Source organism: Oryctolagus cuniculus, chromosome X, assembly GCF_964237555.1.
Source record: "Oryctolagus cuniculus chromosome X, mOryCun1.1, whole genome shotgun sequence".
NCBI classification, from domain to species: domain Eukaryota; kingdom Metazoa; phylum Chordata; class Mammalia; order Lagomorpha; family Leporidae; genus Oryctolagus; species Oryctolagus cuniculus.
Genome location: NC_091453.1, coordinates 88,461,878 through 88,485,731, shown reverse-complemented (window position 1 = coordinate 88,485,731; position 23,854 = coordinate 88,461,878). Strand labels below are relative to the sequence as shown.

General features: G+C 38.8%; 1 protein-coding gene across 1 annotated transcript in view; it reads left to right on the top strand.

Annotated features, from left to right (window-relative positions):
• The window catches only part of IL1RAPL2 (interleukin 1 receptor accessory protein like 2), a 1,316,228-nt gene that overhangs the window by 316,378 nt on the left and 975,996 nt on the right, over positions 1 to 23,854 (top strand). The window lies entirely within an intron of this gene.

Below are 23,854 nucleotides of genomic sequence, written 5' to 3'. Positions count from 1 at the left end.
AAGTCAGGCTCACTGCTTGGACAGGTTATTCATGCTGCTAGGATAGAAGAAAGTGAGTAAAAGGAAAAGTCATGTTAATTTCAAGCTCCATTTAGAAATGCACTAGAAAAATCAATGGCTGGTAAATAGAAATCGGCAAAATTGGCAGGAAGAAATTTTATATCTGAGCATAGAAGGGACTAGAATATAAATCTTCACACTGACCAGATAATAACCAAATAAAATGATGATGATACCAGAAAGGTGCTTGACAAGGCTTTTTCCTAATGTTGTAGTGCACTGAAGAATGTCTGCCTCTTAGACTCACTGAGCTACGAATCTGACATTTTAAAATTTTGCTGTTAAGATTTTGTTGAAAGTTTGTCACTATTTTTTCTTAGCCTCACTCATTTCATAGAATTGAAGTAGGCAAACACTGGCTCCTTGGAGGAGTGAGTATCTATGTTTTCTACTTTCTTCCCATTCCATGCAGTGCTTAGTTTATACTGCTCTTGGTCAATCTCTGTTTCTGTTGCTATAACTGAACACAATGGTTTTAGTAATTGATAAAGAATAAAGGTTTATTCAGCTCAATGTCCTGAGGCTGGGAGGTCCAAGATTGAGGAGCTATTTCTGGGGAGGTGATTCTTGCTAAAGGCGACTTTCTGCAGTGTTCCAAGATTGTAGGATGTTGCATGGTTAGAACCAATATAATTTTATTATATATATATATATATATATATATATATATATATATATATATATGACTCCTTAGATAGCCCATGAAGTCATCAATCCATTAATCTATGAATAGATTAACCCAACCAAGAGGGCAAAGATCTTATGATGGAATGATGTGTTAAAGATTCCACCTGGTTTCAGCTCTTAATATCTTACAATAGGGACTAACTTTTAAGATGCATCTTGGTGGGGACATTCAAACCATGGCACAGTATGGAAGATCCCTACCCCCACCCCATATATGTGAATTCTTTGTTTTATTTAAGTCTTTGATCAAAGATCAAGTTCTCAGAGACATTTGAGATATTTTATTGAAAGTTCTGTCACTCTGCCTGCCCCTCACACATACATTCACATAGAAGAACATATTTTTTTTAATAATTGTTTCTTCTACTTGGTACATATAATCATCTGACATACTATGTAATTCACTTACTGGGTTTTGTTGCCTGCCCTGTAAGGACAGTGATGGTATCTGTCTTGTTCACTGTTTTATTTCTAGACAGGCCTATAATAGTACCTAATACTATGGGGTACATCAAAACTTAAAATATATTTATTGAATTAAAGGGTAGGTGGCAACAGCACAGGTTTCTTTAATTGGCTAGATGATTTTTCTTTTTGACTATTCAAAAGAGAAAGTATATCTATTATTACATCTATTTTTTACTTGGCTCCATGTTAGAGGAGCTATTCAGCTATTCTTAGGCCTCAAAGAGTTGGTCCTGTGAGATAGCCCCCATAAGTCTGCAGCAGCAATCTCACACCTGCTGCCTTAATCAAACTGGCTTTGACCCTCTGAAGGCATTTAGCACATGGACCATGCTTCGATAATCACTGCCACGGTTCATGAAAACTCTGTTTATGCTTAGTAAGTACAATATGATCATGATAATTTATCTGTACATTTGTGTTAAAAGATTTATTTACTTGAAAGGCAAAGTTGGAGTGAAGAAGGGAGAGAAAGAGGGAAGGTAAGGGAGAAGTGAAGGGAGGGAGGGAGGGAAAGGGAGAGAGATGGGATGCAGGCATCATAGGAGGTGGCTTAACCTGCTATGCCAAAATGCTTGCCCCTCTATACATTTGTTTTTATCTAGAATCTTCGAAGCTGGGAAAATGTCATATATAAAAATCAGATTTTTCTTTTTTCATTCCCACTTAGCAATCCAAAGAGTTTTTTAAAATTATATTAGTTATTAAAACCTATATGCAAAAGATTTGGCTAGTTCCAAAACAAAGGTTGAAAAAATGGTATCAGTTTCAGTTTAACAGTTATTGATTACTTTTCCTTGTAGAAGAGTAAAAACTGGTTCAGTATTACCCTCCCCCCAGACACACACACAAATAACTAAAATTTATGTTTCTTCTGCTTTTCCAACATCTGGTTTGAGATAAGTTTTCTTAAGATTTTTGGATATCACTTTTGGAAAAATTTTAAAATTAGCATTATTGAAGACTCTATACATGTAGCTATTCAAGACAAATCAGAACCCACTTGGGAATTATGTCTGAGTGAGCTTTGCAATGCAAACATCAAATATGAGCAGCAGAGCTATCAACAACTTTAATCAATTGAGCTGTCTGTGCATACAGGTTTTTATTTTTTCTTGAGATACAAGCAAGATTAAAGGAGATGAAATTCAGTCTGGGAATAAACAAAATCATTTACTGGAAGAGATGGCAAACTAGAAGTAAGGGGTATGCATAAGACTTGGAAAAAATGGACAAAGACTGAAGAAATTCAAGAAAGGCTTAATGAGAATATAAGCCTCCATGTAGTGGCACATCATCAGCTGGTGTTCAAAGTGGCTTATAGGAATCTTTGTGGACTAAGATTCTTATGGTTTTTATTCCACGAATGTCTCTCTGCCTGAGTGGCTTTACAGCACATTTCCTACAGCTTCAGCCCATGTTTTTATACATGGTCGCACTGCACAGGCTGTGCTGTGGTTCTTTGCCTCTGGACCTTAGTACTTACCACAGACCCTGGGACATTGTATCAGTCGGACATATAGTTTCCCTGCACTGTATACTAGGTTGTAATAACCTTCCCTTTGATCTGGCTTTACTCTAAAACTTTATCTTTTGATGTGACAATTCAACAGTTTTCTGAATTTCTTATTTATAGGTAAACTTACATGAAGAACCATGACTTGTCAAGTACTTTGCATTTAGCAGGCACTATGCTTGTGTGTTGTATATCACTATTGGTTTTAATCTTCACAACAACAAACTGAGGTATACAGTCTTATTACACGCATTTCAAAGATACAGAAATTGAGTTACAATGATGGTAAATAGCTTGTTCAACCTAACTTAGGTTCTTGTCCACCATGTTATCAGCTTCACTATGATTTCAACATAGACAAACATGATAGGGGATAGTATTTTTGGGGGGAGGTGATTTCTAAATACACTGCTTAAAACATATAGATGGCTAATCATAGTTAAATTTATAAGCATGCCAAGTAGTTTTAGGTGCTGCTGGGGGATCTCATTGTTCTTCCAAATATCTTTCATACTGAATTGCTGGTGCTTAAAGTCTTTACAGAAAATTTATTTCAGCTTGAATATTCTTGTTTCCTGTTTAAAGGGCAGACATTTCTGTAAGTCTAATTAGACAAATAGTACTGAACATTAACATAAATATACTTTCTCAACTTCCCTTTTTTAAATGTTTGAAAGAATAACGGGGAGAAACAGAGATCTTCAGTCCTCTGGTTTTCTCCTCAAAAGCCCACAACAGCCAGGGATGAGCCAGGCTGAAACTAGGAGACAGGAACTCCATCCAAGTCTCCTCCATGGGTGGCAGGGAGCCAGGAACTTCAGCCATCATCTGATGCATTCCTAGGTGCATTACCAGGAAACTGGATCATAAGCGTGGTATAACTTGGACAGGAACTGGCACTCTGATATGGGAGGCAGGTGTCACAAGTGGCTGCTTAACCCATTGTACTGAAATGCTGACACATTTATATTTTTCAATGGGCAGATTTTCATGGGAACAAGTTCAGAAAATATGAGGGCTCTTGATTAAGAACAAAAATCCAGTACCAAGGGAAATAGGGCAGAGGAAGACATCAAAATTACCAAAAGCTAACTGCATCTTGATTTCCACTTGAGCCAGTCCTACAGTTAAAAAAACTTTTTTATGATGTAGTGCATATTAACAGTTATTCAGTGTTATAAAAAACTTCTATCATATACAAATCGGGGAGCTCCTTGTAATTCATGTTTTTGTTTGATTTTAAATTCCCTCATTTTATTAAGTAAAGCTTTTCTAATGTAAACAAAGAATTGCAAAGCAACCCATTGCTAGTTGAAATTTCCAGTGGGGTCCTGTATAAAGGCTTGTAGCTCCAGACTAGTGAAAATTCTCCTTAGTCCTACTTTTTCTGTGTTTGAGTACAAAATTGAAAATAAAAAAGGACAAAGACAAACACATCAATTTGTAAAAGAGGCCAAACAGGAAAGAAACACAGGTATGAACAAAATGAAGTCCCATTCCCTGAAGTTGATGGCTTTTTTGCGTGTGAAGTTTCTTGGAATATTCATAAGAAAGTCAACAGTACATTTGTGTCAACTGACAACGTGCCCCACACATAGGACTTTCATTTCAAGTACAGTATATTAATCTTTTATTGGATTCTTTGGGGCTCTTTTTCTTGAGTGAACTTTACATTTCATTTGCAATAGGATATACAACATTAAATTCTTGTTGTAAGCTGATTTCTTCCAAATATATCAAGCTCCCCAAGTCTGGTGCAAGTTAAAACACTTTTTCCTGTTGTCATGATATGAGGTACTTTGTAAATGTAACTAACTGACTCCATCCTCTGAGCAGCTTGAGGTTAGCTTTTAAGTTTCATAACATGATCTCACTTATATTTTCTGAGTCACAGTAACATAATTTGTGTGGGTCCTTTTTGGTGAGGAGGGAGGAAAGTGAAGACTTGTAATGAGAAACATTCAAAATCCAAAAGTTCATATTCAGGAAAGAGTAAAGCTGGGCTGAATTAGACCTAGAAAATATTTCCCAGGTAGCAAAAGGGAATAGCCAACATGACATTCAATTAGGGTAATGAAAAGAACAGGAAAAAGTGTGTTAAAGTGAGTTGATTACTTGGTAATCAAACTATAGTACCTCTCATTTTCTCCTGCTGAGTATATGAAATTTCTTTCGCAATATTTTCCTTTCCCTCTGCTACTCTATTTCTCCTTGAAGTAATTGCAGGCAACCACAAATCTGGTAGTTATCTACTTTGACAATTAAGATTGGATTTCTCCTCAAAGAATGCCTTAGAATAAATTATGAAAGAAAATCTTAAAATTGGGGACATAGACCTTCAAGTTGGTCAGATTCTCCTATGAAAAGCAACCAAGTGCACCTTCTATGGAACAAGCCTGCCAGAGATAGGCACCCTCCCTAATCCTCAAAATGTTAAAATGGGATAGGGCTTCCTTGGAGAAAATGCACAGATCCATTGAGTATATAGCCTCTGGAATAGTCTGTCATGTCATGCAGGTCTTCCAGAACCCAGATAATATTCATTTTTCCCGTGCACTTTTCACTAACTCTGAATACATTTTCTTGTAGAATCCAGGAATAAGAAAGATGCCTCCTTATATTCAGTATTTTCCAGGAGGATGGCCTTTCTATTAGATCCCTAACTTGTTCATTTCTATCATCGAATTTACCGCTTAGAGATCTTTCTTAAAGAAGATGCAGCTTCATAACATACTATACAGAAGAAACTGGTTGACCTCAAAATTTGTAGTAGCTCAGATGGATCTAAGGGATTATTACTATGTAAATTACAAAATAATGCACTTTTATGGAAGTATAGTATCTTTTTTTTTTTTGACAGGCAGAGTGGACAGTGAGAGAGAGAGACAGAGAGAAAGGTCTTCCTTTGCCGTTGGTTCACCCTCCAATGGCCGCCGCGGCTGGTGCGCTGCGGCCTGCGCACCACGCTGATCTGAAGCCAGGAGCCAGGTGCTTCTCCTGGTCTCCCATGGGGTGCAGGGCCCAAGCACTTGGGCCATCCTCCACTGCACTCCCTGGCCACAGCAGAGAGCTGGCCTGGAAGAGGGGCAACCAGGACAGAATCCGGCGCCCCGACCGGGACTAGAACCTGGTGTGCCGGCGCCGCAAGGCGGAGGATTATCCTACTGAGCCGCAGCGCCGGCCAGTATAGTATCTTACAATTTAAAAATTCTGTCAAGGGATAGGCATTTTGTCTAGTCATTAAGAGGCTAGCTAAAATGCCTGCATTCCATTTTGTAGTGCTTTGGTTCAATACATGGATCTGGCTCCTGACTCAAGCTACCTGCTAATGTAGATCCTGGGAGGTGATGGTGATGGCTCACATAATTGGGTTCCTGCCACCCATGTGGAAGACCTAGATAGCATTCCTAATTCAAGTCCCAGTCCAGCCTTGGGTATTTAGGAGAGTGAACTAGAAGATAGGAGTGCATAGTGGGCTGGCGCCGTGGCTCAATAGGCTAATCCTCCGCCTTGTGGCGCGGGCACACTGGGTTCTAGTCCCGGTCAGGGCGCCAGATTCTGTCCCGGTTGCTCCTCTTCCAGGCCAGCTCTCTGCTGTGGCCCGGGAAGGCAGTGGAGGATGGCCCAGGTGCTTGGGCCCTGCACCCGCATGGGAGACCAGGAGAAGCACCTGGCTCCTGGCTTCGGATCAGCGTGGTGCGCCGGCCGCAGCATGCCAGCCGTGGCGGCCATTGGAGGGTGAACCAACGGCAAAAAGAAGACCTTTCTGTCTCTCTCTCTCACTGTCCACTCTGCCTTCAAAAAAAAAAAAAAAAAGGAGCACATAGTGTCTGTGTCTCTATCTCCCCACACCTTCTTCCCCCTTCCTCACTTTCCCTCCCTCCCTCCCTCTCAAATGAAGAGAAAAAATATCTGTCTCAAATATGTGGCATTTTTGTTTTCTTAAACCAAGTACTCAAAGTGCAATTCTTCAAGGTACCTGCAACATCTGGATCCACTGATTGATTTTTAGAGGCTACTGTTTTTGTTTTTTTTTTTTTTTCACAATATTAGGTGACATAGACTGATTTGGAATACTAAATGTTTCAATAGTGACATGATTTTATTCGTGGTTATTACTGTGTAGTATAGTTTTTTCTAAAGACTTATTTATGTATTTGAAAGGCAGAGTCACAGAGAGACTGAGTGGACAGAAATCTTCCATCCGAATTGAGGAGTTTCATTCAGGTCTCTCATGTGAGTGGCAGGGGCCCCAGCACTTGGATTATCCTCCGCTGCCCTCCCAGGCATAGTAGCGGGGAGCTCAATCAGAAATGGAGCAGCTGGAACTTGAACCAGCATCTATATGGATGTTGGCGCTGCAAGCCGCAGCTTTAACCTGTTGAGCCACAGGTTAAAGTATAGTTTAACAGCCCTCCATTCTTTGAAAGCAGCTTTATGTCTTTCTGAACAAACAGCAGACTTTAAACAAGACATTTCAGTCTCTCAAGTTTTATTTTACATAAATTTTATAGATATTAAAGGTTTTGTCTCATTTTGAAAGAGCATTTTATTAATTAAGAGTAAAAATGTTAATTTGTAGCTATTTTCCCCTCATTCAGAGAACATGTTGAACGGATGAAAAACGAGGTACATTCTTCTTTTACAATTCTCTTCTTTGCTGCTGAACATGGGAATCTTCATTTCTCTTCTTAGAAATATTGCTGGATTTAATTCAGTAAAAGAAGTAGTCATTTCTCATATTTATCTGTAAATTGCATTTAATCTTGTTGTAGTCACATTAGGAAGTAATGATTTATATGCTTTCTAATTATCTGCTTATATAAGCACAGTCTCATTTTAGAAATGTTATTGAATTAATGTTGTAATACATGGAACAAAGAAAAATAATTTCCATAGATTAAACTCTGCTTCTCAGCAATCTGATCTTGCGTTGCATGTCCTGCTCTATAATATAGGTATATACAGGTACAAAGCTGGTAATTTATTATAAGATTTCAATAGTCTCTGGAAAGAGTATGTAGAAAATGCTTATTTACTAAAAAGTTACTGTTTTTCTGAATATAATTTTGAAGAGAAGGAAACCGAGTAAAACATCTGTCCTATTTCCTTAATTTTTTATATTTATTTTAAAGGTATGGAGACAGAGACAGAGACAGATACAGACACAGACACAGAGAGATAGCCCCTCCACTGGTTCATTCCTCAATGCCTGCAACAACCAGGGATGGGCCAGGAACTCGGTCTTGGCCTCCCCTGTGGGTCTCAGGGACCCAAGTGCTTAACCTATCACCTGATCCTTTGCAGGAAGCTGAAATTAGGAGAGGAGTCCGAATTTGAGCCAAGGAATTCCTTTAGAGGATGGGGCATCTTAAATGTTAAACCAAACCCCTAACTATCTGTCCTTTTTCACAACTAGGGACACAGTACATCCTAATGAGCTACTGGTTAGTCTCTCATTTCTCATGTGGGGCTATTGGAAAGAAAAAGTGGATAACAGTTTGTACACTTGAGAGCGTGTAATACACACAAGTAACTCTGAGGACTTTTCCCTAAATTTCCTATTAAAACGAAGCTTAGAGAAACTGAGAATTAACTTTCCTATAAAAAAGATACAATAAATGCTTACTTTTTCAATGCTAGTTTTATGAAAAATACATGCTTAACACTAAAGAATATCCTACCATGCCTGAAGTCCTATTTGGTCCACAGCTGTACATGCTTCTCTCTATGGAATACTTGATTTGTTGAAAATAATGTGAACATCTCATTTTATAATGGAACATTACTGTTCACAAGATGTAAATATGCTTACAGCAATGTACAGGTATAATACATAAATGCTGAAGGAATGCAGAATAATAAAAAATTGAGACCAGTGCCTATATGGGATGCTGGTGTCACAGGATGTGGCTTAATCCACCAGCCAGAACACTGGTCTCCTAGAAAAAGTTACTTTCTGTTGGAAGCTGTTTAGTTATCATTACTAAATAACAAATCACCCCCAGATCCGTGGGCTTAATAATTTTTTATCTATGTGGTTTCATAGATTGACTAGGCTCACTGGTTAGTCATCAGTTGAGATCACATGCAATTACTATCAGAGAGGTTAGACTAGAATTACTGGAAGGTTCTACTCAGCTGGATATCAATGTACATTCTTCATATGTATCTAGAACTTTGGTGGGGATAAAGGGGATTAGCTGGCCTCTCTACATGGTAGCACCAATTTTGTCACAGCATGTTGATTTCAGGGTAGGTAGAGTTCTTACACGGTAGTTGTTGCCCTCAGACAATAATTCTCAGACAGAAAGGGAAAGTTGACAGTCTTTGAATTGTGGGGCTTGTAACTTGGCACAGAGTCACTACTTTCTCTTATTCCATTGGTCAAAATGCCCGAAGGGTTTGCCAAAATTCAAGTAGAAAAGACGTAGATCCCACCTATTCATGGGAGAACTGTCAAAGAATTCATAGCCATAATTAATCTACTTGACTAATTACTTGATAAATTAGGATGCTTATGTTTTCTTTGTTTAACTGGCAAGGACAAGAAATCACAACCTGTAGACTAGTCAGCAGATATATTTCTGCATATGTGGAGTGAACAGTAAGAGTCTGAAAAGCAACTCCAGGCATCATAATGACCATAGCCTTGATGCTAGAGACACCTCATCCACAAAAAGTGGCATTGGCATCACATTTTTTTAAAGATTTATTCATTTATTTGAAAGGCAGAGTTACAGAGAGACAGAGAAAGGTCTCCCATCCTCTGGTTCACTCCCCAAAATGGCCACAACATCCAGAAATGAGCTGATCCAAAGTCAGGAGCTTCTTCCAGGTCTCCCATGTGGGTACAGGGGCCTAAGCACTTGAGCCATCTTCCTCTGCTTTCCCAGGCCATAAGCAGAGAGCGGGATTGGAAGAGAAGCAGCTGGGACATGAACTGGTGCCCATATGAGATGCTGGCACTGCAGGTAGCCTTACTAGCCACAGTGCCAGCCCCCACTTTTTTTTTTTTTCATATAACTTATTTAGTGCTATACGTGTGATTTATTCTGGTTGTTAAATATACATGCAGGGAAGTAGGTGTTCATTTTACTCTGAACTTTTGCTTAAAATTTTTATAACAACATTACAATTTTTTTCTATGTTTGGTTTTTACCAATATTTATAAGCTTTGGGCACAAAGTCCCTGACTGCCAAAGAGTTTATAGGCCTGTGAAAAGGACAGAAAAATAAATAAAACCCAGCTTCTCTGCATCTGGCAGGACCGTCCCCTTCGAGGTTTCCTTTACTTAACCAGGTCCTCTAGGTACACCCCCTGCCTGGTCTCTGGCCTTCCCCCTTGCTTTGGTCATTCCCACACTTCTCCGCATTTTTGGAACTGCTTGTTTATGAGTCTGGAGCTGCATGAGGTAGTGGGAAACCTGAGAATGAAAGATGTAGCCGCTATGTGACCAGGACGGATTTTCGCTCTTCCCTCTGTGGTTTCAGGTCTGTCAAATGGGTTGTTGCGGAATTCAGATAATGTTTTCAGAAGTGCTTGCACTGTGTGAGTAACTCTTGCCCTCAGCTCTCAGTGTCTGCGAATACTGGCCTGTTTGTAAGAGGCTATGGAGGTGGAAAGAAGTCCTTGCCCAGCACAATGTCACCTGCAGGACCACTCCCGCCCATGCGTCACTTTTGCACCTGCCTGGATGCTGTGACTCTCATGTCCTGTGTCACCTCCTAGAGTCAGTGCCTCAAGAGGAAGTGATCTAGAGGGTGTGGGGAGGCAGGGGTGCAGGAAGAGCAGCATGAAGGTGAGCCCAGGACACATCAAGGTGCTGGGGACAAGTGAAACCTGACCAGTGAATGGTCATCTTCAGGATCCCGTCTGAGGGAGGAAGTGCCCTACTCCTCTTTTTTTTTTTTTTAATTGAAAATCAGAGTTACACACACACACACACACACACAGAGCCAGCTTATGCTTTCCCCCTCCCTGCCCTAGTCTGTAATTAATTTCAAATAAATAAAATTTTTAAAAAGATTTATTTATTTATTTGAAAGAGTTACACAGGGAGAGAAGGAGAGGCAGAGAAAGAGAGGTCTTCCATACACTGGTTTACTCTCCAATTGGCTGCAACAGCTGGAGCTGTGCCAATCCGAAGCCAGGAGCTTCTTTCTGGTCTCCCATGTGGGTGCAGGGGACCAAGGATTTGGGCCATCTACCACTGCTTTCCCAGGCCATAGCAGAGAGCTGGATCAGAAACGGAGCCACTGGGACTCGAACCAGCATCCATATGGGATGCCAACACTGCAGGTGGTAGCTTTACCTGCTGTGCCACAGTGCCAACCCCAATAAATAAATCTTTAAAAAGATGTGCTCCTCCACTCCATCCTCATCTCATGCCTTTGGAAATTGTTGAGAAGAAATGATCATACTAGATGTCTATGCTCCTGTGGTTGGAAGGAGTACAAATACGTGAAGCATTAATGTATCTGTAACCAATTACTAAAATGACCTTAAGGAAGTGGCATGGTAAAACCTTAGGCTTCACCTATTCTCTGTACAGCCAGTGCCAAAACCAAATCATTTTAATCACACTCTCACTGTTCTTAAAGTCTTAACCTGTTATTGACTTAACACTATTGTGACAGCAGAAAAGAAGAGAACCAGAAAAATAAAGAGAATTAGTCTGAGAGACATCTTAAGTCATCCTTCTCAACTTAATGCAAACAAATATATTTTTTGTAACTTTTTGGTTTTAAACTAAAGGTTTGATTTGAGAGCTTTTCCTAGAGAATTGAAAGCTTGTAACTACTAGAGTACTCGATGGATAATTGGGTGAAGTGAGTGCGTCAAAAAATTAGATATTGTTTGAAAATAATATCTGATTTACATTATTACCTTACTCATGATTACAGTAGATCTGCTGTTTGAAGAGTAAAATGCTTCTTTTGTATCAAAAGTGTATCTGTAACATCGTAATTTATCCAGAAAAGCCTTGGCTCATGCCTTTTGTCCCAGCATAATTATTAATATTGTCCCTATTCACTCTCAAACATGTCTTATTTTGAGTAATCAATTGCATGCTTACCCTATTTATATACTAATCCCAAAGCATTAAGGCGTTGAGTAAAGCACCTAGCTGTTCATGCTGGTTTGTGATACATAAATTATACTAAGAAGTAGCAGAGATAGCACCTCTGCCCTCTGGGAACCTCATGTCTAAGAGACACACTACCACTCTGAACACACATGTACTGCATTAAAAGCACTAACTTAAAGACTAAAATATATATGTCATACTCTGCAGAAACATTTATTTTGAGGCTGGAGAGGAGGAGAAGAACTGTAGTTGAGAGAATGTAGGAGTTTCACAGATAGGAAGGATGTGATGAAGAAAGGCTTAGTTTATCTGGAATGGCTTTTGGAAAAGGGCTGTTTGCAATTTTTCTTTATCATTCTATGGGTTGTCTTCTGTGAGTAAGAACTGATGTCAGTTTGATGTCCTGTAGACTGTCTTTCTCCACCCACTGTACAAATGAAAACTATCCACATATCAAGACTGAGCTTAGCTATGAGAATATGATCAACAATCATTTCTCTAAATTGCTTTTTAGTACTTTCTCGCAATGCATCAGTGTGTGAGGTAAAAAGACAGAGTTGGTTAGCAATAAACTTTATCCCAAAGGCCTATGTTAGCAATATAATAATGCTTTGAACACATTTTTATGAAAGATCTTTATCTAGTCTGACACCTTGTGACACTGACTGAAGAGTGAATCTTGAAGTAGTCATATATTCTTAAGGCTAGTAAGATTCCTAGACTACCTGTGAATTATAGAGTGGTGTGGAAAGCAACATTGGGCTAAGATGATGTACTTACTGCTCTGAAGTTCTGTACACAAGTTTCCTGCCCTTGTCCCTATGGCTACTAGTGGAAGAATGAAGTGAATGCATTGGTTCCATAATCAAAAAGGGAGAGGGAACTTCAGGTTAGCAATAGTTTATGAGGCTTTGAATTTATACACGCAAGAATTTATGTGTATGAGATTAAAATTATATTTTGGAAGTATGCCTCAAACCCTATAGGAAGGACCTGTTTGTAACACAGTAAAAGTCAAGTGAGGAAACTCTTAGGCCTGGCCCCACTCTAGGGCTGCCACTCATGTGGAGGGGAGTCCAAATCACAGCCTTAACTTGGACAGTTATCAAAAGACTCTGGCCTGTAAGTCGTAGGGTCAGGGTACTCTTGACATTTGTTGAAAATATTTTATGCTTTTGTTTTTCTTGGTATCTAGTAGATCACTTTAAAACTTGATTACTGAGAACTGCCACAAATTTGAGTGCTTGTTTTATATTGAAATTTTATGGTAAATGAGTGTCCTGGGCAAAACTTAAGGCCTATTTGTTAGGCATAACTTCATTCCTTCCACAAAACTATTACTGGTCATCTCTCTCAGGTCATATCCACATTATTTCTTCTGCTTTGAACTTCTTTCTTCTACTTGTCTGCCTAGAGAGCACCCACTCATGTTTTAAGACTTAAATCAATTTCTCTCTGAAGACAATTTTTTGACTTCCTCTCAACTCTTCATCTCTACCTCCTAAGTAGATATGATCCTTCTTTCCTTGTCTACTTATTTTCTCCACAATTATATAAGCTTCTTGAAGAAAGATACTTATCAGAGGCTATCACATGATAGGAATTCACTGTCTTTATCACTGTATTAATGAATGCAAACATAGAGCACTATCTAAACACTAAATCATATGTTGATGAGGAAAATGAGTCTGGATCCCCTGAGGACATGGACAGCCTCACACAATTTCAAGTTTACTCCAAAAGAATGGCTTGGTCTACACTAATATATCCTTGTGCTGGCAGAGAAATTGGGACTTTACTTACAAAGAAAACCAGATATTTAGGCAGACCTCTTATTCTTTGTCAATTTTATATAATGACATTGTGTAAGTGAAGTTTTAAAATAGAAATTTCCCCATGAAGGCTTTTATTGGTCACACATCTACAAACATTTACCTGGATCCTTTGTTTTAATTTCTGGATTTAACATTTTCTTGTTTGTTTTTATTTTTCCCTGCAGGCACTCCATTGATGATAATTGTAGGAAATTCATTTAAGAAAATGATACTGTTCTATTAGCACTGTTTTCCCAAAATCATGTTGTTTCTTTTTCTGCTGTCACTTTCTTTTCATGTGGTGAGTTGCTAATCTGTGATAAAAGATTAATAAGAGTTTACTAGTTTATTACAAATATTTAGTGTTTTTTTTCCTACAGCGGGAATGTCAGTGTAAATGCCAAGCAATCTAAATTAAAGAGCTTAAGTAGTGGTATTACTATTCCAATTGCTTGTCATTACACAGGAGGTTATGGTTGCAGCTGACTGTACAGCCCTACCTGAGACATACATTTTACATTTGCAATCAGCCTATTACAGATGAACTGTGAAAATTGGAGAGAGCTTTTTATGATAATTGGAAGATGTTTTCCTTGAAGTATGGAAGGCCCTTGAGAGAGCCTGAATTACTTGTCTGTAATTTTGTTATAAGCTTTAATGCTATTTATTTAACTTGAAGTTTATTGCTCCTGAATATATTTTCATGTGTCTTTCTGATGAGTGACATAAATGCCATAATTTCAATGACTTTTATTTTGAATATCATTATAAATTTATTTTGCTTGTTGTTTTCAACTTCAAAGAGTCGTCTTCCCTCAGGGCATGATTCATAGATAAATGAAACTACCTCTGGATTTTAAATTAAGAGTATGAATGGAATTGCAAAAGATATCCTTTCTTTGATTCCACCTGGCTCTGTGTTCTGCGTAAACCTGACCCAACATTTCATATACTGACTGGGAATCTGTAGTTGCTGTATGCAAAATTTTATGCCATACATAATTATGTGGTCTTGGATTTTTTTTCTTTTTCCCCTTACAACCTTTCATTGGTTTGACTGGTCTTCTCCCTGTTCTCTGAATATGTTGTGCTCATTTCTACTTTTCAATCCTTGAGTAAATTATTCCTCTGTGTACAATATCCTACCTCCTCTCTAAAACCCCTACCTCCTCTTGACAAGACAGCCTAGCTCATGCTCTACTGTGTCCATGAATAATGACCTAACTATTGCAGTCCATATTGATCTCTTATAATTGTCCTGGTTGTAGTACTTATTTTCTAGACCTCTATGTGGTGCCTAAATATATAAGATGGCACCTTGTGCCTGCAAAAGATCAGAAATATAGAAAGCCCACCTGAAATAGTAGTCACAAGATGGCTACATTATGAGTATCAATTTTTCTAAAATCCTTCATATATAATTTACTTCCAATTTGTGGTGAACCTGATCATTTGGTCTCTGAGTCCTCAAGTTATAGGACATAAGCAGCCATACTTCATTTTCCTCATGTTAGCTCAAAATTATAATTGAATTTCATTATGTATAAGATTCCATGGGTTGAAAAACACACTACTGTTCTATGTACCACAAAGAAAAGATATTGTCTATAAAGCTGTCTGAGTTGGCTTTTACTTAGAATTTGTATTTTATGGGTATTGAAAGGATTCTTTTATCGTTGTTTAAGCATATGGTTATGTTTATCATATCATCCTTTAATTTACCTAGCATATGGGGTCAAATACATGAATGTACATTTCAACACAGTTTTTAATTTCTGGAATCTTCTCTTTGAGGTCATGCTTCTGGAACAGAGGGCAGTGATACTAGCCAGACCTAAATTAAACTCTTGTCTGCCAAGTACTGGCTTCATAATGCTGGCCTCACTATATTGAACATATTACTTAAAATCATGCAAGCTTAGTTTTTTCACCTGTGATATGGGGGCAATGATTCCTATTTCTGATAGGAAAGAGATAATACACATGTGCACCTATTGTTTGTCATGCATGGTTTTATACTTGTCATCTCCAAGAACTTGGCTCAACATTTTTTAGTCTTAGTTTTCTTTAAAATATCTAATACATATTTAGACTTAAAGGCTTTTAGTCTGAATATATAATTTAGACTTTTGTTTTATAAAATTATTAATGTTTTCATGAAAAATCGCCATTATTTTCAAAACATTTTACTATGAACTTTTTGAAGCCCTTTAATATATGGTTTACCTTTCATATACATTTACCTAAAATAAGAGATGTTAGCTCCCAATTACACCTCAAGCCAATCATGAGCATCTCTGCAGGGCAGAAGTTGTGCTTTTTATGTCTTCTCTATCCTATACTGAACATTACTCAGAATTCCCTGCGTGCTCTGTAAATATCTGCTGACCTCCCAAACTACTTCCATTATTGCCACCACTGTAAAATGCTGGAAATTGTTTTCCTTAAAGCAAAACCAACTTAAAAAGTTTGATTTCGTGGAAACAAAGGAAAGCTGGGTATATTATATTTTAATGTTTCTACTTCAATGAGTTGACACACAAAAAATTTTTATGAAGGATATCAAGATATGAGTCAATTGCTAGATGCAATTCTAAGGTAGCATAGATTTTTTTAAGTTGGCATCATTACATTTAACTATCAGTGTAATGGTTGAACTCTTTGTTCCACTTTATATTCTATACCTGGCAGTATTTTCAGGCCACCCCAGAATTACAAAATAAGAACAAGCTCTGTCTGTCTCAATTTTTCCTTTCCGTCTCTTTGTTCTTCTTGGATCTTGAACTGTATGACTAGAAATATAAAAATAAGGGGACCGGCGCTGTGGCTTGTTTGGTTAATCCTCTGCCTGCGGTGCTGGCATCCCATATGGGTGCCGGGTTCTAATCCCGGCTGCGTTTCTTCTAGTCCAGCTCTCTGCTGTGGCCTGGGAGGGCAGTGGAGGATGGCCCAGGTGCTTGGGCCCTGCACCCATGTGGGAGACCAGGAGGAAGCACCTGGCTCCTGGCTTCGGATCAGCATAGTTCTGGCCATCGTGGCCATTTCGGGGGTGAACCAACGGAAGGAAGACCTTTCTCTCTGTCTCTCCCTCTCACTGTCTGTAATTCTACCTTTCAAACAAATAAATCTTTAAAAAAAATAATGAAAACATGTTTCCTTTCCTAAAGTAGTACCACCCCCTCACTTTCCAGAAGAAAAAAGTGGGGCCCAGAGAGGCTAAGTGACTTGGCTAATGTCAGACAGATAGTAGGTGACAGAGCTTGTATTAGAATTCATTTCAATTTTCTGCCAATTCAAATACACAAATATAAATTGAGCAGCAAATTGAAATTTAGTCTGCCAAACCCTGCGTTGGTCTTTTATTTTTTTCTTCTTCCTTAGAAAGAAATTTAAGGATTGACAATTACACAACATGATTTCTGTTGCAAAAAATGCTTTTATACACTGTTAACGTGGAATGATATTCAAATATCATTCTATATTTCCAGCAACCAAAATGTAGCAAATACTATTAGTTATTTTACATCAAGATAAATATCATGCTTTGCCTGGAGGCAAGCTTGGTAATTCAGGTATCCTGCTTTCAGAGACTCAGAAGTCAGAAATCCAAACTTATCTACAAGATAAATAAGGAAAATATTGTTCCTATTAGGGAAGGATTCTTCAACTTACAAATGGATTCACTGCAGGATTCCTTTAAAGAGGGTCTTCCTTCATATACTTTTAAGTATATGTTGATCATTGACTACTTGTCAAAAAAACTGAGGAGCAGAGATACAAATAGCTAAAGTGTTTGGAATTCCTGCCAGGTAATGATCATGTAATGAAGATAAAATGCCTCAAACATTATAATGCCAGTTGGCAGGAAATGCAGTGTTTATGTAAAATTGAATTCAGGCACTAATATTCAAAAATATGTGTACAGCATAGAGAAACACTGAAGTTGCATAATAAAAATTTTAGAGCAGAGTGTGGGGAGCAACTGGGAGCAACTCGGACTAGACTAAGTTACTGGAATTAAGACTTATTCTATGCATCTGCTCTCCCACAATATGGCGCTGGGAGAGGAGGAAACAGCTTCTACACAGCTGCCTCCAGTTCAACCAATAAACTGTAGGACCTACTCCTGATTGGAGGAGAGCAGCGTACTCGGCGTGTGGGTAGCAGAGTTGGGATTGGTGGAAGAGGACTATAAAGGAGGAGAGAGACAACATGCACCAGGAACATCTGAAGGAACACCTGTGCAGCCCCCGAGAGAGCCGGCTGGCGGTGTGCTGCTCCCCCGCGGAAGTGGGGAAAGTGGCTAGGGGGAACCGCCCTTCCACGGAGGTGGAAGGGACGGTAGCCAACCCGGGAAGAACCAGCAGCAAACCCGGGGAGGGCCGAGCAGACGAAAGAACAGCGCAGGGTCCTGTGTTGTTCCTCCACGAAGAGGGGGAGCGACAGCAGAGGTTTTTCAAATACAGTATATAGACCCTTGAAGGAACAATTGGTTTAAGAGTCAACTAGTATTGCAATAATTCTGCATGAAAAACACCTGTAAGACACTCTAGCTTAAAAGAGCAAGCATTTATTTTCATGTATATATTTATAGATAAGTTGAAGGTTGGCTGATTTAGCATGGACTCTAGTAGGCTGGGTTATAAACTGCAGGTTGAGCCCAGGTCTATCTTGCATGTCTCTGATCTTTCTTGGAGCAAAAAACTATCTGGGGCGTTTTCTTCTGGGGATGGCAGAATTTCAAGGGAGATGAGCAAGAACATACAGCAACTCTTAAAGATTACAGCAGGAATGGCATTATATAACTTCCATTGCCCAAAACAAATCACATGGCCAAGGGGCATGGCAGTGGGGCAAGGCAGTATTCTCTGTCTCTGGTGGGAGGAGCTATAAAGTCCTTTGGAAAAGGGGGTGAATGAAGGGAGAAGTGAAAGATTGAGAACAATGGTGTGATCTACTACAGTGGGCTTCAGAGAGAACAAAAAGCCCCTAAAATTGTTTACCAAAATGAACTATCATAGCATTGTTCTAAAGAGTGTGTTCTTACTCTTAATCACACTCTCAAAGAGGAAACAGGATCCCAGCCATTTTTATGTGAGAACCACTTATTCTAGGACCTTCCACTATTTATTAGTTTGCTCATTCAATAATATCAATATATCCCAGCTAATGACCTAGGATGTATTCATGTGAGCATTTTTCAATTTTTAAGAGGTTGGAAGGTTGGTTGCTTTCTGCCAGGATGTTTTTTGTGAGAAGCCACTTGGTTTGGCATGACTCAATCAGCACCTGACACATAACCTTCCTGTGTTTAAAACTTGTCTGGATTCACTCCCATAACAAATCAGTGTGTTAGTAAATCTCCTATGGAAGCCACATATTGAGAGTTGGGACATGGAAACAACAGAACAGCAGTGACTTGGTTTCAAATCCCTGCCTTTGGTATACATTACATATGTGATATCACAAATAAACAAACTTCTAAGCAATTCGGTTTCCTTATCTGTAAAAGTGATTGTCATGATGCAACAAAGTCATTGTGAGAATAAAATGAGACAATATGTATATAGCAATTACCACTTGTTAGACACTCAGCATGTGCTAGTCCCATTCCTATTACTGTCGGTATTGCTTTGTTTCCGTAAGACATTAATGAAGAAATATCTGAACCCTATTGTCGCTCCCCGTCTTCGTGGAGGAACGACACAGGACCCTGTGTTGTTCTTTTGTCTGCTCGGCCCTCCCCGGGTTTGCTGCTGGTTCTTCCCGGGTTGGCTACCGTCCCTTCCACCTCCGTGGAAGGGCGGTTCCCCCTGCCACATTCCCCACTTCCACGGGGGAGCGGCACACCGCTGGCCGGCTCTCTCGGGGGCTGCACAGGTGTTCCCTCAGATGTTCCTCTAGATGTTCCTGGTGCATGTTGTCTCTCTCCTCCTTTATAGTCCTCTTCCACCAATCCCAACTCTGCTACCCACACGCCGAGTACGCTGCTCTCCTCCAATCAGGAGTAAGTCCTACAGTTTATTGGTTGAACTGGAGGCAGCTGTGTAGAAGCTGTTTCTCCCTTCTCAGCGCCATATTGTGGGAGAGCAGATGCATAGAATAAGTCTTAATTCCAGTAACTTAGTCTAGTCCGAGTTGCTCCCTACACCTATAGGTTCTTATTCTTTGGCTCTTAAAAAATGTTATCTATTTCTCCCTACCATCAGATTCCAAACCCAGGGTCAAGCCCCATTTACAGTGGGCACTTCCATGAGATCTCTTCAGCCTTTCTCTACTGTTGAGAATATTAGAAATAAGTTAAAAAGCTACTTGTTCTTTGGAAGGGTACTGCCAAGGCCAAATGAAATTGAACTTTGTCTTCCTAGCTACCTCTGACCTTTGACATAATGGAGACTAAGGATGCAAACAATAATTCTTAGCAAGTAAAGCATTTTATGACACAGTGTATTAAACAATAATGGGGAAAGTTCTGAGATGTTATTTTTCACAAATTACTACTGTTAACCTCCAAATTACATCAATCTAGACAGATTTTTTTTGTTGTTGTTCTTTGAACTCTGACATGGTTTGAATGAGACCTCATTGGAAATGAGAAAAAACATTTTTCTGTAAGTAGGAATGGGTCTGTTTTGAATTGTGCTCCAGCCAGTATAAAGGGTGTTAACTTTGAAAATTCTATCTGAAGGTAAAAAGAAATACTCCAATATTTAGGTATTTTATTACCTTTTTAAGATTCTTTCAGCTTTAATCCTAACAGATTATTTATTTACCACTGAGTGGCATTGCAGTTACAGAATGGCAGCTGTGTAATTAATCAATGATAAATTTTAGGATATGTTCTATTTTACTATGTATATATTCTAGAAATATTACTGATGTTATAGATAACAGCCAGTTCTGAGCTCAGCCAATGTAAATAAATAAAAGGCCAACTTAGGAAACTTAAATCAGATATTCTTTGCTATTTAATTCACTAAAGTCTTGTGAGAAAGGCAATAAATATGTGAAAAAAAAATAAAGAAGCAGTATTATATATTGTGGTAGTGCTTTGAAGAAGATAAGCTGATAATAAAACATATATACTGCCTAAGGAGACTGAAAAGACTAATTCTTAATATCTTCAATGTATTGTAAAAACATTGCATTTTAATTTAGTAGAATTAACAATGGGAAGTTAAACATTTTTCAGAAAATGTATTGTCTTATTAGAATGCTAGCTTCTTTGAGGAAGGGGCATTCAAAGTTGATGGTATTTCATATAATGCTTAGACCAATTTTATTCCAGTATAGATTTACTACTAATTTGTGAATCGTCAAAGGGAAGAAATTCAGCTCAGATTTAGACATGGCTAATCGAGGTTGGTCAGAAGTTATTCTCCTCTCCCCTAAAATTCTTGTTTTGCCCCAAATTAGAAGATATTCTTTTAAAAGATTCATTTATTTATTTGAAAGTCAAAGTTACAGGACACTGGGGAGAAACTGATGACCACAGCAGCCAGGGCTGAGCCAGGTAGAAGCCAGGAGCTTTACCCAGGGTCTCCCACATGGGTGTAGGGGCCCAAGGACTTGGGCCATCATTCACTGCTTTCTCAGGTGCATTAGCAAGGAACTGGATCAGAAGTGGAGCAGCTGGCACATGAACAAGTGCCTCTATGGGATGTTGGCCTCACAGGTGGTGAATCTACCCGCTACACAACAAAGCTGGAACAAAAACACAGAAGATTTTTTTTTCAACTGGCGTAAATCTCCATTAGACTTTTAATGGAGATAGCTAGAAAATATCACCACAAAATCTAAAGAATTAACTGTCTTGAGAACTGGTTGGGCTGGCTAGTACGGAAAGGAAAAGAATGGATATCTTCTGGGGTTCTCAGCCCTTTGAAAGTCATTTGTACTTGGATAAGTTTGTGGGAAAAATGGAATTTAAAGAAATGCACATTTTCTACATACTTGTTGAAGTACCCTTGCATTTATCTAATTTGCCTATAATGATATTGAAGCACAGAAGTGTTAAGTGGTATTACGTTCCAGGACATCCAACTACTCAGTGTCATAACCAGCCTTAGAACTTGGAACATTCTGTGTCTAAACATTTACCTATGCTTTGGTTTGTTGAGTACAGGCAGCAATATGCTTAGGTTAAATAGTTACTCAATAGTTACTCAAAACTACTTTTTTTTTTACAGATTCTATCTGAGAGGTAGAGTTAACAGACAGAGAGGAGAGACAGAAAAGTCTTCCAACTGCTAGTCCGCTCCCTAAGTGGCTACAACAGCCAGAGCTGGGCTGACTAGAAGCTAGAAGCAAGGCGCTTTCTCTGGGTCTCCCACACTGTTGCAGAGGCCCAAGAACTTGGGCCGTCTTCGACTACTTTCTCAGGCCATAGCAGAGAGCTGGATTAGAAGTGGAGCAGCCAGGATACGAACCTGCACCCATATGGGATGCCGGCGCTATGTTCAGAAGCTTAGCCTACTATGCCATAGCACCAGCTCCTCAAAACTATCTTTATATTCTTGCCATCTATACACAAATTCTCTTCTCTTCATATCTGTGTACTACAGTAACACCAACTAATGGTCATTGCTGACTGTCACTGGGCAGATTGTTTTGCTCTTGACAGTTCTGTTCTAGATTGAAAAGTACTTATTTTGATGTATTTTAAATGTATTTAAATTTCCTCTTTGTATATGGTCAACATAGCCAACTTGAATTTCTATAACCTGGTAAAATGACTTTTTGGGTGTTTTGTGGCTGTTTTCTTAATTAAAAATTGTATAACTCTCCTCAATCTTATAGCACTCTACATACTCATGCCCACACCTAATTTATAAGCCCTCCATACAAAAATAAATAATGGGAATGGCTGGGGTTGTACTATTAAACTAATATATTTTCAGATCTTCCTTAAGTTGTCTTCCTTGAAACTTTCTGCTTCTAAAGCTGACTCATGAAGCTTATTGACCCAGGCAAGCAAAATGAGAGAAAGGCACAAGCAAGTAATAATAGCAATAAAAAAGGAAATATAATGATGGATAATAGAGATTTGAAAAAAATTAGAAGAGAATAATATATAGCACGTTTATGCCAATAAAACTGAAAATGTTAATTGGATGCATATATTAGGAGAATATATAATTATTAAAATTATCTTAAGAAAAATTATAAAGTTTTCATAAACCACAGATTTAAGCATATGGAATTGGTAATAAAATTATTCGTCTCCCATACCCACAAAGAATCCAGGCCCAAATGATCATATGATTTTATTATATTCTTAAGATTTATTTATATACTTGAAAGGCAGAATTACAGAGTGAGAGAGGGAAACAGCGTGCAAGCGAGCTTTCGTCCTCTGGTTCACTCCTCAAATGACAGCAATGGCCAGGATGAAGCTGGGGGTTTCATCATCTAGGTCTCCCACATGAGTGTAGGGGCCCGAGTACTTGGGCCATCTTTTGCTTTTCCCAGGCATATTAACAGGGAGCTGAACTGGAAATGGAGCAGGCAGGATTTGAACAAGATCCCATTTGGGATGCCAGCATCACAGGCAGTGTCTTAACCTGCTATGCTACAATATGCCAGCACATAGATGATTTTATTGACAAAATTTCCCCAACTTTTAAATGATCCAAATTAATAATTTCAGAAAAGAGAAAAAATCTACTTAATTCACTTTATGAAATTAGGATGATTTTCTTTATGAAACCAGCAAATACAGAATAAGAAAAGTCCAGTTCAATCTTAGGAATATCAGTGAACTGTCTAAAACAAGTATCATGAGTCAATTACTGCTTGGGTCCAAACCCAATTGGTCATCTTCAATTTCTTTGTTTTTCCTCATAACCCACATCTAATAAATCAGTTCATAAGTCCTATTGACTCTGCCTCTTAAACACAGGTCAACTCTGTTCAGTGTCCTCTGTCTCTACCACCACCATTGGTCAAACTATCAACACACTCACTACAGTGGTCTCTTTCTTTCTCTCCATTCTTGCCCTTCCCACATAACAGTGTCCTTAAAAACAACTGAGGGGCAGGCATTTAGCGTTTCTATTAAGATGCGGCCTAAGAGGTTAAGGTGACCACATCTCATAGCGGAATGTAAGATGCCTGCACGCCACATCAGAATGCCTTGGTAAGGTTCCTGGCTCCAACTTCTGACTTCAGCTTCCTGCTGATGCAGACCCTGGGAGGCAGTGATAATGATTTAAGGTAAT